The 15941-nt window shown below is 33.6% G+C and overlaps 1 pseudogene; it reads right to left on the reverse strand.

The window, feature by feature from the left end:
- Window positions 1-13817: 13817 nt before the first annotated feature.
- LOC141552614 (heterogeneous nuclear ribonucleoprotein H2-like) lies at window positions 13818-15008 on the reverse strand (annotated as a pseudogene).
- Between the last annotated feature and the right edge of the window lie 933 nt (window positions 15009-15941).

Here is a 15941-nt window from a genome sequence, read left to right on the forward strand (position 1 = left end):
ATTACTGCTATAATGTTGCCATTGCTGTATACAATGTTTTCCTAGTTTTACTCTGTTCATTTTGCATCAGTTCATATAAGTCTTTCCTGGTTGGTTTGTTTGGCTTTTTTCCCCGAAAACATCTTGCTCATCTATTAGTATGTACAAGAGTATCTCTTCTTAATTATATACCACAATGTGTTTAGACTTTCCACAATTGATGGGCATCTCCTCAATTTCCAATTCTTTGCCATCACAAAAAGATGTTCTCTTGGGAAAAAAATCCAAGAGAGAGGTAGATTTGTAGAGAAAGATGAATTCAGATGGTCTGAGGGGAGAGCCACATCCACATCACAATGAAGCAACAGCACTGGACTTTATATGGACTCTAGCATGTCTAAGAGCTAAGGAAAAAGGACTAGTGAAGAAGAAAATATGGCTAAATTTCTCAAGTTATAGAAACATGAAATCTCAGAGTGCATATATATCATACTCATACACACACACATATATAGCACATATAGAAGAGGGACAGGAGGGCGGGAAGGAAAAGGGAAGGAGAGAGGGAGAGAGTGTGTTTTCTTCCCCTTTTTGATCTGATTTTTCTTGTGTAACATGATATTTGTGGAAATATGCAGAGAATTGCACATGTTTAACATATATTGGATCTCTTCTATCTGGGGGAGAAGGTGGGGGAAAATTAAAACACAAGATTTTCTAAGGGTGAATGTTGAAAATTATCCATGTATATATTCTAAAAATAAAAAACTTTAATTTAAAAATGAAAATTATAAATTAAAAGAACTCTGAGATACCACTTCACAAGATAATATCAAAGGACTAATAATGAAAACTTCTATCCACCTTCAGAAAGATGGACTCTGAATGTAGATTGAAGTATATTGTTTATTTTTTCTTGTTTATCTTTTTATCTTTGTTTTTATGTGCATATATTTTCTTTTTTAATGTGGCTAATAAAAAAAAAAGGAAAAGCTCTTTAGGTTCTCCATTAAATTATACATCAAAGTCTAGACCTACATGGTCTTCAAACTTTTTTGATTATGTATCTCTATCAGTACAACATTTTTGAACCTGCACATCTGCTAATTACTTATTTAGGTTAACAGTATACATAATTTTTGGCATAGCCAATGTGGGAATTGTTTTGCTTGCTATGCATTTCTTACAAACACTTTATTTTTATTTTCTTTTGGTGGAGTGGTAGGAGAAAAAGAAAATGCTTGTTATTATTTTTTACAGTTTTTGAAAGGAAGATTTTTATCTAACAAGTTTCACTTATGCAACACATAAAATTATAATACAAAGAAAGATTTAAATCAAGACCTCAGCATATGATACAAATACCAAGACCAAAAATCCTAAAGTATCTGTTTTGTGTCTCAAAATTGTCCCCACTTAAGCAACCAAAAGAAAGCTTAAATGATTAAATGTTTATGTGCCTTCAGGATAATAAATGAAATAAACTAGAACATGCCAAATGTTTCACTTTTGAAATCATAGGCACAGCTCCTATATTTGTTTTACAAAAAAAGGATATCTTCAAATTTGCATCACAGTGTACTATGTAATGTATAACAGCAACATTTAACATAATTGAAACTACTTTAACTTAACTATGCTTACTGTTTAAATATCCTCCTACAACATAACTACCTTGAAAAAGAGTTGAAATTATTTAACAGCATTTTTACTCATCTTATCACATTATAGATGAATGTTTTTCTTTTTCTTTTTTTGAGGCTGGGGTTAAGTGATTTGCCCAGGGTCACACAGCTAGGAAGTGTTAAGTGTCTGAGGCCACATTTAAACTCAGGTCCTCCTGATTTCAGGGCTGGTACTTTATCCACTCTGCCACCTAGCTGCCCCAGTGAATGTTTTTCTATATGCAAAAATTAAAGTAATTCAAATTAAGGTAAACTGAGGCACACATTTCCAAGAAAAGACTATCAGTTATCCACCAAAGGGGTCTTTAGCTTCTCAGCAAGACAAAAGACACTGAATGAGGGGAGACAGATTATTTTTATTAACAAAAGGATGAGTATCCACAAATTAGAAAACTGCATCATATTCACAGATGGGCAAGACAATATAACTGATTACAAAGTTTGAATAGATGTGAGGAATATAATTAACTGAAAATTGTGAATGTGGGCTAGCAACATTTCTGCCCTTCATCTAGGAAATTCTGATTGATTTAGTCTACCTACAAGAATAACTAATGGTATATCGATAACACATTTATTCTAATTGTAAAAGGACCAGTAGTATTATAGAGATAATAGATTTTCTTTTAATTAAAGTGATTTATAGGAAAACTGAACTTTTAAACTTAACTCAGAACTTCTAAACTTAACTCAAAGACAAAAAAAAAACCCCTTGACTTTAGCAACTAGACATGTCAGCAGTTATATAGAATAGAATCAATTATAAAACAGAATCAATTTGCTTTTCTCAGTCCTTTCATTTGGCCAGTGGGAGACATGTCTCTTATGGATCACTTCTCTATAAGTTAGTTCCATAAGATTTATAACATAATCAATATCAGCAGTACATACTGCCATAAGCTTCTCTGGAACTAGTCTAGAACAGGCTTTACCACAGTAACTGAAGCAAAGTCTAAAAAGAATAATGAGACAAGTGGCAATAAGGGCCATTTACCAACAGTGGCTTACAATTCATAATCCTATAGCCAATGAATCAAGTAGAATAATTCCATCAGGGATCACCTGGGAAATAGTGGTACTTCTGCTATAACTTGTGGATCTTATGTGGACTTGTCATGATTTCTCTTTATCCATTAATGTATGAGTAAAATTGATTAATCACGGTATAGACTCCTTCTTGTGTGACAGTGAGGAGGTCCAAAGCCATGCAATTTTGTAAAAATCATTCAAGCTAAGAATCTACCTCAATTTGGAAGGAAGAAATGGATTCATTTCTGGCCTAAGTCAATTTCCCAACTTCAAGTGAAAAATTCTTATTACTTAAAAAGCTCACCTTGGATTACTTTGAGGGGGTAGATTTTTGTGTTAGCAAGATAACAAAGAAAAGTCAGCAAACATAAATATCATGAATAAAAAGCCAAAGTAACAGAATGATGATTATCAATATCAAATAACATCTTAACAACCTATTCCCAATCCCCATTTAATCAACATGTTTTATTTTGAGTCTGTGGTGTCCCACATTATCATCTGGTCCTGGAAACTTTTCTTCTTAATTTTTTTCTTTTTTTTCTTTTAAAGTTTTTTTTTTTTAATTTTCAAAACATACATGCAGATAGCTTTCAACACTCTACCTTTACAAAATCCTTCATTCTTAATTTTCCCTTCTTCCCTAGATAGCAAGTCATCCAATTCTTCTACATATATTTCCACAATTATCATGCTACACAAGAAAAAAATCAGCTCAAAAAGGGAAAAAATGAGAAAGAAAACAAAATGCAAGCAAACAACAACAAAAGTGAAAATGCTATGTTGTGATCCACATTCAGTCCCCACAGTCCTTTTTCTGGGTGCAAATGGCTCTCTCCATCATAAGACCATTGGAACTGGCAGGAATCACCTCTCTGTTGAAAAGAGCCACATCCATCAGAATTGATCATCATATAATCTGGTTGCTGTGTACAATGTTCTCTTGGTTCTACTCACTTCACTTAGCCTCAGTTCAGGTCTCTCCAGGCCTGTCTGAAATCATCCTTCTGATCATTTCTTATAAAACAATAATAGTCCATAACAATCAGATACAATAACTTATTCAGCCATATTCCAACTGATGGGCAGCCACTCAGTTTCCTAGAAACTTTTCTTATGCACTCTGGAATTGATTTCATTCCCAGGGAAGCTCCAAAAAAGCTCCCATTTGAAAATCTGGTTCTAAGTTACTTAAAGAGATTCCTAGGTAATTCTACTAAAATTTGTCAGTAACAAGAATCAGTACAATTTAGTTGGTGGTGGTGTTCAATTAGAACAATCTTCTAAGTTTGGTTTTCTAACATTATTGGGTCATGTGATGAAAAGCAGCCCAAAACTTATGGTTCTGATCTTAGTAACAACAGTACTATAAGAAGGATATCAAATTGCGAACTCATAATTCACTTGCAATTTCAGAGAATTTTAGTTTTTACATGCTATTTGCTGTTTCTAAGTTTACCCAAACCCTATACCTGATATAGACACTGCCAGCAATGGGCCAAAGGAAAACTTTAAAAAGGAATTTATAAGGGTCTGAATTTTTAAAAGGATCCCTTTTTTCTTGTAAAATGATCAGATAATTCAAATAACTTCACAATTATCAGTGAAATTTTACATGTAAAATTCTTTTTTTGTTTTTTTGGTTTTTTTTTTGTTTTTTTGTTTTTTTGTTTTGTTTTGTTTTTCTGAGGCAATTGAGTGTAAGTGATTTGCCCAGGGTCACACAGCTAGGCCGGGTTAAGTGTTTGAGATCAAATTTGAACTCAGGTTTTCCTGACTTCAGGGCTGGTGCTCTATCCATTGAGACACCTAGCTGCTGCCACATGTAAAATTCTTAATCCAAATACTAAATTATATTTGGAGCCTGAATTTCTCATTACAAGCATTTGGAAGCCAATTATTTACATAAACATCCTTTTTTCTCTAAGTTTACTAATTCACTTAATTACAAAAGTTTTTTATTTCTGCCTTAATTTTTTTTGAATCTTTGTCTTAATTCCCCCCTTAGAAGAATCATCTCCATATCATCCTCAAAAAAAGAAAATATTTCAAGGACCTAATCTTACACACAAATATATAAGCACTAGAAAATCCAAGTTCTTAGTTGATCAGGATATAAAATTTCCTGCCAATTCAGATAGAAAACAATAGATATTTCATATTTGCATCTTAATATAATAACATAGTTGTATTGGAGTATTGAAACAAAATTATATTTATATATATATATATATATATATGAAATACAACTATATCTGCCAGAGATAAAGTTGCTGTGAACAAAGAGATACATGGTTGTAAGAGCATCAAGATTAGTCCTTCAAGCCTTAGTCTAAGGGCACAGAATGACTTGGCATAGATACAGGACACAATTCTATTTTAATTTAGGTAAATAGAATTACTATTTGAGACAATCATACAACAAAAATCCACATTATTCACAGGCAATAATTGCTGAGATCAGCTGGGAAACAGTTCTGTTCAAAAAGAAAATGGAGAATTTGGGAAAAATGAATCAAGAGGATTCTATCTTAAAGGACAGCAAGGTCATTCTTTCAACTTTTCCCAGATGCAGACATCCATCCACCTGTGGCAGTTTTTGTATCACTCTCCTTCTGAACAGCTTGTGGAATTTCCCTCAAAAGGTAGATTACTCTTTTAATGATATGTCAGACATATAAACCTAAATTCAAAACTCAAATTTTACTTCAAATAGCTTCACTAATCACAGCCTAGGGCTAGATACGCTTATTATTTATTCTACTGTTGCAATGACAGCTATTAATGAAAAGTTTATCAGACTTCTATTTTAAAAAAAATTCACTCAGACTCCTTTTCTTTTTTTCATTCTTCTTGAGGTTAAATTCATCATGATAAAAATCAATCAGTAAAAAACCAAGAAAATAATTACATTCTGAAATTCATATAGATAGTAATATTTGGCAGGTCATTAAAAAAAATAGAAAAGCACTGAACTATATAGTATGCTTCCAAACTAACATATATGTCTCTTAAGGTAGTATTATGTTAATTCCTAAAATAATGTTAAATCTTTTAAAAAGGAGTCTATTTTGACTTGGTAGGTCCAAGATGTAATTTCAATATATACTGTTATAGCTAACCATAATTTTCTCATTCATAAATCATTACAAAAATTACTTCTATACAAGTAGTAATTGTAAGTTCTCTCTTTGTCAAAGAATGTTTCTAATGGAAAAGAGGGATCCCATTTTCTCAGGAAACCAATTCACAAGTTTTTTCACAAGATTTTATGACCTTGCCCAAGAGCATGGTCCCAAGAAACCTGATAAGTTTATAAGATCTCTCTCCTTCTCTCTTTTTTTTCTCCCCAAGGAGTCAATTGTTTTTCTCTTTTTAAATATAGCCAATTAAATACTTAGTAAGTTTTAATATTATGGCAATAGCCCACAAAAACGTAATAATTTCATAACATCCTTATCAAAAGGAGTTAAATTTTCCAGTGATATAATTGCATCATCCTTTTAATATTCCTTATACAATGGTTTCCCAAAACTACAAAAAAATAAAATTTAGAAATACAAAAACATATGAAATATCACATATTTAAAACATGAAACAAAGCCTGTTATCAACCGGATAACAATTCAGTTGAATGCATTTCCAAATTATCTTACATAAGAAAAATCATTCATTCTATTACTTTTAGTATTTTAAATTAATCACATTTAAAATCCAATATAGTTATCCAATGTTAGGCATTTATAGTCAATTAAGGAAAGAATAAGAGTAATGGCAATAGTTCACATTTATAGAAGCCTTGCCACATGCCAGGCGTAGTGCTAAGCACTTCACACAATCAATCACTGTATCATTTTGATCCTCAAAACAACCCTAAAATTTAAGTGCTAAGATTCATCATTTTTTTATGAGGAAATTGAGACAAACAAAAGCAAGATAACGTGCTCAAAGTCACATAGCTAACAAATTTCTGAGTCTGGATTTTGACTCAGATTTTCCTATGCCATGACTGTCTTGATGCCAAATAATAAAAGTAGTTAGAGTTAAGTTCTAATTTATCACGATTATCCTATTTAGTTTCAGAACAAAATTTTATCCAAATCAAATCTGTATTTCTAATCACTAATGGTAAAACTTCAAAAGAAATTTCCCAAGGGCCATTAGTCAGCAGTACTTCAAAATTTAGACCCTGTGGTTATCAATTAGCTCAATTTCAGAGGATTTTCCAGCTTCTTATAACTTTTTCTTTATTTCTTTTTAAATCTTAAAAAAAAAATCCTTTTGTGTTCACAGTCTAGCTTCTCACTTGTCCCTGAGGCTTTTCAGTTTTAACCCAGCATGGAAGAGGCTATACATGGTAGCCACAAATTCTTATTCCCTCACTTTGGAGGCCAGGAATTACATGCTACAATTTTATTACTACAGTTTCCATTTCATAAAGAATAACTATATAATTCATATTGACTCAATATTCATATTCATCTTGACTCAAGAGATCAAAAAGCTCTTTCATATCCTCCTTTGCAAAATTCCAAACCTCTTTTGCTTTCAAACCCTACTTGCTCAAGTTTTCACTCGTCCTCTATATATATCTGCAACCAACTTTGATTAAAGTCCTGAAAAACTGGGCCTTTTTTGTTCTTTTTTCATATGATTCAACAATTCCCTTACTTCCATCTTTGATCTTTGATTCCCAAATATATCCCAAACTATCTTTAGAACTAATATTCACTCCACTGATTTTTTTTCCTTCATAGAATTCCTTATATATAAATTAATTGCTAAACTTTTACTTCTTGAATTGCATTATCTATTTCAACTCAGGCAATTTAACTACTACTTTGCTCAAATAATTCTTTCAAACTAGTTTTAACTGTTTATTCTCTACTAGATAAAATTAATTCCTTAATTAGAATAATATATCTATTACTTCCAATAAAAGGAGAGGATCTTCTGCTATTTGCTCTTAATTTTAATCTTTAGTGTGAACCTCCAAAAATCCATTAAGATGTTTTAACAGTTATAAAAAATCTTTAAACTGTTACATGAAACTTACAGTAAATGTTACATTTCAGTTGCACATCATCACAATTTTTCCTTAAGGTGTGGACACTCAGAAGAGATAACAGAGATGGAAGCTCCCAGAGTTCCAATAGGTCTCTAACAGAACAGAAGGCAAGAAATCTGCAATGGCTTATCTCTTCTGTTGAGGCACCCGGGTGAGGGGCTCAGCACTGGTTAACAGCTTACAAATTCTTGGCCCATTTAAATAACAGGGGAGCTCTATTATATTATTCATGGAAGAAACAAAAAGCATTTTTCTAAATTAAATTTTATACATTGAAGTTGTTCCGGTAAAAAAATTTCTCTTTCTATGGGCAAGAGGTAAGATAATTCTTTGAAATTCAAATTGTAAACTGACTTTGAAATTTAGCCTAAACAGACTTTCCTTTCTCTAATCTGCAGTTTTGTAAAGTAGAGAAATTGAGGGAGGGAAGACTGTAGTTGAGGATTGTAGAGGTGTAATTGGGACTGGGAACAGGTCACCAGAAATAGGAAGACCTCCTTATGAAGTGGGATGGAGATGTTGGTTCAAATATTTCCATTTTTTCCCTTCTTTCCCTTGTATGCATATATTTTGATGCTTTTTAGTTTGCCCATATTCTTTTCATCCCAGCTAAGGAAGAAAAGATAGATATACCATTTAATACTTAACAAGGAGTGATTTACAAAAGCAAAGCTAATAAATTCTGCATCATGTGGTCTGAGTGGATTTAACTCTAAATCCTATCTAGTGCTTCTACCATTTATTATAAAAATGGGTAGTGTAAAAGTCCTGTTGTCTCTAAGTTATAATCCTTTTCTGGGAGGAGATCTCTTTTCTGTAAAATCTTTTCCTCTGTGAGCAGGTTTCTTGGGAGCCTCCAGCCAGAGAGAAGATAGAATCTCGAATCCTCTACTTCCTGAATCCTGGCTCTGAATCTCCTCCAGCTCTTGTCCTTCCCCAATCCAGACTGCTCCTCCAGGCCCAATGCTGCCCCTTTTAATCTTCCCAGAGAATGGGCCCGTGAGAACTCAGGAGCCTTCAGGAAATACTTCAACCAATGAACCAACTCCTCTTAAAGGTGCAAACTCTTTTAAACATGTAAACTCTACCTCAGAAGTCCAAAGGTGTAAACTCCCTTCAAAGGCCTGAACCAAAGGTGTGAATTCTGAGCCAGAGAACTGTTTAGACAACCTGAGTTCTCACCTTGTAATCCTAACATCGTAGGAGCTTCATCTTCTGATGAGTAATTTGAAATCTACTCCAATTAACAACTATACTTGAATCAGCAAGTCTAATATGACATACTAAAATTTCTAATTTCAAAGTACACACCAATTAAAAAACTTCTTTCAAAATTGATTTGTACTTAACTTTAATTTGTAAAACTCCAAAGTATCTAATTATATATTCTTTATTAAAATTATTGAGTATTTTATTTTTCCCAGTTACATATAAAATAATTTTTAACATTTGTTTTTTAAACTTTGAGTTTCAAATTCTCTCTTTTCTTCTCTACTCCTCATTGAAAAGAGAAGCAATTATATATAGGTTTGTATCTGTGGTCATACAAAACATTTACACAATAGTCAGATTATGAAAAAACACAGACAAGAAAAGATCTTCAAGAAAAATAAAGTTAAAAAAATATTCTTCAATCTGTGTTCAGACATCATCAGTACGGACAACATTTTACAGCATAAAGTCCTTCAGATCTTAGATCATTGTATTTCTAAGAATAGCTAAGTCATTCACAACTGGTCATCTTAAATATTGCTATTACTTTCTACAAAGTACTTTTTGCTTTGTGTCAGATCATGGAAGTCTTTTCAGATTTTTCTGAAAGCATCTTACTCATCATTTCTTATAGCTCAACAGTATTCCATTATGAGCTTTACCACAATTTGTTCTGCCGTTCCCATATTGATGGGCATTTCCTCAATTTCCAAAACTTTGCCATCATTTATAGAGCTGCTATAAATATTTTTTGCATATATAGGTCCTTTTACTTTTTGTTTTTTATATATTTTTAGATTCAGATCTAGAAGTTGAATTGCTAGGTCAAAGGGATATGCATGGTTTTATAGTCCTTTGAGCATAGTTATAAATTGCTCTACAGAACAGTTGAATCTGTTCACAACTTCACCAACAATGCATAAATGTCTCATTTTTCTCATATCTTTTCCAATAGTTTTCCTTTTCTATCCTATTAGCCAATCTAATAGGTATGAAGTATTCATACCTCAGAATTGTTTTAGTTTGTATTTCTCCAATAAATAGTGACAGCATTTTTATATGACTATAAATAGCTTTTATAATTTCATCAGAAAATTTTATATCTTGTATCATTTATCAATTAGTGAATTGCTTTTCTTTATTTATTTGATTCATTTTTCTATATGTTTAAGAAACAAAATATTTATCAAAGAAACTTGTTTCAAATTTTTTTTCACATTACTATTACTAAATGTATTTCCCTCCAATCTATTCTCCCCTATCCTATTTATTCTATGCTCACTCCCTCATTTCTTCCTGTCCCTCCTCAAAAGTGTGCTTTGCTCTGATTATCCCCTGAACTCCCTTCTATCACCACCACTCCCTCTCTTTTTTCCTTTAGGTGAGATAGATTTTTATATCGAACTGAGTATGTGTTATTCTCTCTGAGCCAATTCTAATAAGAAGAATTCCTCATTTTCACCCATATCTCCCCTCTTTTCTCCATTATAAAAGCCTTTTTTGCTTCATTAAAATAATTTACCCCATTCTACCTCTTCCTTTACATTTCTCCCAGTATATTCCTCTTACTCCTTAATTTTATTTTATTTTGATAGCAACCCTTCCTATTTAACTCATATCTGTGCCCTTTGTCTATTTATACTCCTCCTAAGTTCCCCAGTAATGAAAAAAGTTCTTATGAATTACAAATATGTGTGTGTGTGTGTGAATGTAGGAATATAAGCAGTTTAACTTATTAAACTTTCCTGTTTACCTTTTTATGCTTCTCTTGAATCTTCTATTTGAAAATCAAATTTTTTATTTAGCTTTGATCTTTTCATCACTAATGCTTGAAATTCCTCTATTTCATTGACTATCCACCTTTCTTTCCCCCAGAAGAATTATATTCACTTTTTCTGGCTGTTATAATCCTAGCTTCTTTGCCCTCCTGAATATCATATTCTAAGCCCTCCAGTACTTTAATGTAGATGCTGCCAAATCTTGTGTTAACCTAACTGTAGCTTCAAAATACTTGAATCATTTCTTTCTGGCTGCTGCAGTATTTTCTCCTTATCCTGGAAACTCTGGAATTTGGCTATAGTATTCTTGGCAGTTTTCATTTTGAGATCTCTTTCAGAAGGTAATCAGTGGATTTTTTCCATTTCTGCTTTACTTTCTGGTTCTAAATATCAAGGCAGTTTTCCTTATCTATCTAGGCTTTTCTTTTAAATCATGACTTTCAGGTAGTTTAATAATTTTCAAATGATCTCTCCTGGATCCATTTCTCAAGTCAGTTGTTTTCTTCATGAGGTATGTTATATTGTCTTCTATTTTTTCATTTTTGTTATGTTTTATTGTTTCTTCATTTCTCATAAAGTCATTAGCTTCCATTTCCTCAATTCTAATTTTTAAGGAATTATTTAGTCAGTTTTTGTACTTCCTTTTCCATTTGACCAATTTTAATTTTTAAAGAGTTTTTTTTTTTCTTTCACTGAATTTTGTGCCTCTTTTTCCACTCGACCAATTCTGCTTTTTGAAGCATTCTTCTCCACATTGGCTTTTTGTACTTCTTTAACCATCTGGCCAATTCTGTTTTTAATGTGTTATTTTTCTTCATTATTTCTTCCTTACCGAGCTGTTGATTGGTTTTTCATTGTTTCTGCATCACTCTCATTTCTCTTCCAAATATTTTGCTACCTCTCTTAATTGATTTTCAAAATCAATTTTTTATTTTGCGCTCCCCCACAATTCATATTTTTCTCAGAAGCTTTGGATGTAGGAGCTTTGATTTAGTTATCTTCTGAGTGTGTGTTTTAATCTTCCTTGTCACCATAGTAACTTTCTATAATCAGAATTTTTTCCTATTGTTTGCTCATTTTCCCAGCCTATTTCTTCACTTTTAACTCTTTGTTAAAGTAAGGTTCTGCTTCCAGGGTGGAGATTGCGCTGTCCCAAGCTTCAGGAGTTTTATGTAGCTGTTTTCAGAGATACTTTAAGTGACATGAAAGTTTCAATTCTTCCAAGATAATCTGATCTAAGGAAATGTATGTTTACTACTCTCCTGAATTGTGCTATGGTCAGTGAGCAACTATATCCTTTCTGTCCCAGATATGTGTGCAGGATTCCCCACTCCACCAAGGCTGCAAGCTCTGATGTCCTAGTGTTTCTCCTCACCCTGGGACTGCCACCGAGTTCTGAGAATAGCCAAAGCAACAGAATTCTGTCTCAGTGTTAGCAAGGAAACTACTGTAAGCTCCTTCTGACGAGCTGTTCAACTCCTTTGTCATCTGTGGGCTTAAGACTCCATAATGTGCTAAAATGGTGTGTACTGAACTATGTTCCACTCTCACCTAGATGCAACAGGCCTTTCCTGCTGGCCTTCTAAGTTTAGCTAAAACAAAATTCCTCCATCCTTGTATGGGTTCTGCTGCTCTAGAAATTGCTTTGTGGCATTATTTAAACTTGTTTGAAGCAGTTTTGAAAACAGTTCAAGCAAACTGCTTCCTTTTCTCTGCCATTTTGACTCTGCCCCTAGATGTTCTAATAGAACTTATTTACCTCTTTGTTGTTTCATTATTTACATTAGCTTACATAAACTGTTCTCATTTCATGAACCAGGAGTTGTTGTGGTGGTTGTATTTTTTTCCCTTTGTAATTTCACTGATAACTACTTTTCAAACTAGTTTCAGTTCCCTATTCTCTAATCAGTGAAATTACCTTCCCCCTCAAACTAAAACAATAAATCTTTCACTTTACAGGGAAAGAATGAGAAAAGGTCTAAGCATTGTTTCACTACAACTTTCACAGTTCTATTCTAATTTTGTTCATAAAAACATTCAAAACACATTTTAAAAATTCACAGTAGAAAACTTAGATTTCAGTTACAAATATAGTCTCTAATTATTTTGCAATACTATACATTTCTGCAAACTAGGAATAAAGATTCTCTCTTATTTGTGTGTCTCCTGTCTGCCATTTAATTTGATAAGAGTTAAAAGAAAAATAGAGCAAATCATTTTTACAAACAAAAAAGCATCCCCAAACTAGAAAGTAATATATCTGTAGCATCATAGATGGAGAAGGCAATATGACTGGTAACATTTGAAGCCTCACAGGCATGAGGAACAATAGGATTGGCTAGAAATTGGAAATGCAAGCTAGCAACAGCTCCTCCTTCCATCCAGGGTATTCTGATTGATTTAGTCCAACTGAAAGAATAACTAATGGTATATAGATAAAGGATTTTTTCTAATTATACAAGGACATCTATTGGTGTACAGATAATAGGTTTTTTAAATTAAAGTGATTTATAGGGAAATGGAACTTTTAAACTTATCTCAGAGAGGAAATTTGAGCTCATGAACTCATGAACTCATGAAATTAAATCAAAAGCAAAGAAACTTGACTTTGTCAGCTATACAAAATATTGGCAGTTATATAGAATAGGCTCAGTTACAAAAGAAAATCAATTTTACTTTCTCAATACTGAACCTGATGTTTTAAATAAACAATCCTGATTTTACTTACAGTAAGAATAAATCCTAAGATTGTATTCTTTTCCTTTTTTTAAACAACAGTTGACCAAGAGTCAGTGATCAGTGTACTCATTAACCACTTATATTGGATGTATCAGACATTCTTCCCATTCTGCTCACTCCCAGAGATGCAAAGTTCCCACTACTATAATAGCTGCTGTTTGTCATTCCTTGGCTCTCTCCATATAGTCATCAATTGAAAAATCACTGGAATTCTCCTGTAAAACTTCGTCACATCCACTCATCCTGCCATAGTCCACCTAAATCCACCACACATCCACCACCATAATCCCTCTAAATCCCACTCAACTGTTGGCTAAATGAAACACTCTAAATGAATTCATTTGATAAGTTCATGCCTTCCATCATTTGGCTGCCATTAGCATTATTGCTTGCTCCTACTGCAGAATTCAAAAAAAGTCCTACATATCTATGTTACATATTTGTTTTGTCTTTTGACATAGGTGCCACAGCGTCTTCATGAGAATCAGATTCAACATGTGCTTCTCCAAGTCACTCTGCCGTCAGATTTAATTTCACTGTGTACACTAACAGAGTTGAGTCATGAGAAAAAAATTATCAATTATCAATTTATATTATATACATAAATATAAATTATAACATTTTCAGTAATTCTATAAGGTAATCCTTTCATGTACACACAATAGTTTGTTATACTCTAAAAAGTGGACCCATCATCTCTATATTTATGATGAGACATTTCTAAACACACACACACACACACACACACACACACACACGCACGCACACATAATAATTGAAGTCTATTCCAAAACTATCCAATTCAAAGGCTTATCTACTATTATAGCCATCATAGTCATAATGGCCTGCAGACCCTCCACCACAGGCATCTCACCTCAGTTTTTGAAATCAAGGCCATCACAGCCTTTACCAGCTCTTGATCTGTATAATGACCCAGCAACTGCATAGCCATTAGCTCTCAAGGAGGGTATAATGAGTACAGATTTCTGCCCAACCACTCAAAGATTTTAATTCACCTCTTCCTCCCTTGTGTTTCTTTAGAGCCTTTTCAGCTATTTCCTGTGAAGCAAACTACACAAAAGCCTTCTCCATACTCCTCCCCCTGGAAGTCTATGTTATCCCACTGGAAGGCAACGTTATCCAATTTGGCACAATTTACTGGAAAAAAAGGGAACAATTTCTTCTTGCTGTAGCCAAATGGGAGTTCTATAAGGTGCACAAAGCCATTACTGGCAAGATCAGGACTATTTGAACCAATATGCTGCAACACCCAGTCCATTCCAACATTGTTTGACTTGAACACTTCAGCATATTTGTGTCCCATCGTTTCTCTCTTTTTTCAGCGCCAATCTGACTTCATCTTCTAATTCAAATTCAACAAATGCTTTTCCATTTGATGTGCCTTCTTAGGCATAAATGAAACAAGTGCCTGATGCCCCATTTTGAATTTGGCAATTCCAAGAAGAAGCACAGGGCTTTATTGGCCAAGAAGGAGCAGGGCAAATGGAACTTTGCCATGAAATCTTCTCCACTGTCAGTGTTCAATTTGTTCAGCAAGCAGTAGCAGTTTAATACTTAATTTTGACATGATTTTGAAATAATGCTTGTTAATTTGTTTGCTTGTTTTTTTGCTGAGGCAATTAGGGGTAAGTGACTTGCCCAGGGTCATACAGCCTGGAAGTGTTAAATGTCTGAGGCCAGATTTGAACTCAGGTCCTCCTGAATTCAGGGCTGGTGCTCTATTCATTGCACCACCTAGCCGCCCCAATTCTTGTTAATTTTTAAGAATTAACTTTAAACGTCTAGTCTGGAAGCATCTATTAAGTACCTACTTTATGTCAAACACTGGGGATACAAAAGAAAGAAGTTAAAAAAAAAAGTCCTGCTCTTAAGAAGGTAGCTCCCAGTATAGAGGGGGAAACAGCATGCCAATAATAATGTAAAAACAAGGTAAAAATAGAATAAATTAGAGAAAGTCAACAAAGGGAAGGCACTAGCATCAGAGATATTTGAAAAGGATTATTTAAAAAGGTGTTAAGGACTATGCCTGGATGAAGGGCAGGTCAATTCTCCAAGAACCTCCATAGCTGTGAATAATAACATCAGAAGGCGTTGCAAAGCAGCCTTTGCTGGGGCAGATGTTCCTTGTGGACTGGGAATAAAGTAAATTGGAGGCAGAGGTAAGAGGAGAAAGGTTAGACAATGCAATGGCCTCTCAGTGGAGAGGTCAGAGAACAGCAACTGCCTCTTCGTCTCCTTATATCATCATCATCATCCTCTCACATAAAAGGATCCCACTCTACAGATCTGAGTTGGATCCCCAGCAGCCACTGGAAGATGGCTCCCGTATCCTAACAGATAGGACTTCAGCTGAAAACTCAAGGAAGCCAAAAGGTGAAGATGAGGAGATAGAGAATTCAAGGCAGAGGAGGGCAGCCAATAAAAATGCTC

The sequence above is a fragment of the Sminthopsis crassicaudata genome, chromosome 2, assembly GCF_048593235.1.
Source record: "Sminthopsis crassicaudata isolate SCR6 chromosome 2, ASM4859323v1, whole genome shotgun sequence".
NCBI classification, from domain to species: Eukaryota; Metazoa; Chordata; class Mammalia; order Dasyuromorphia; family Dasyuridae; genus Sminthopsis; species Sminthopsis crassicaudata.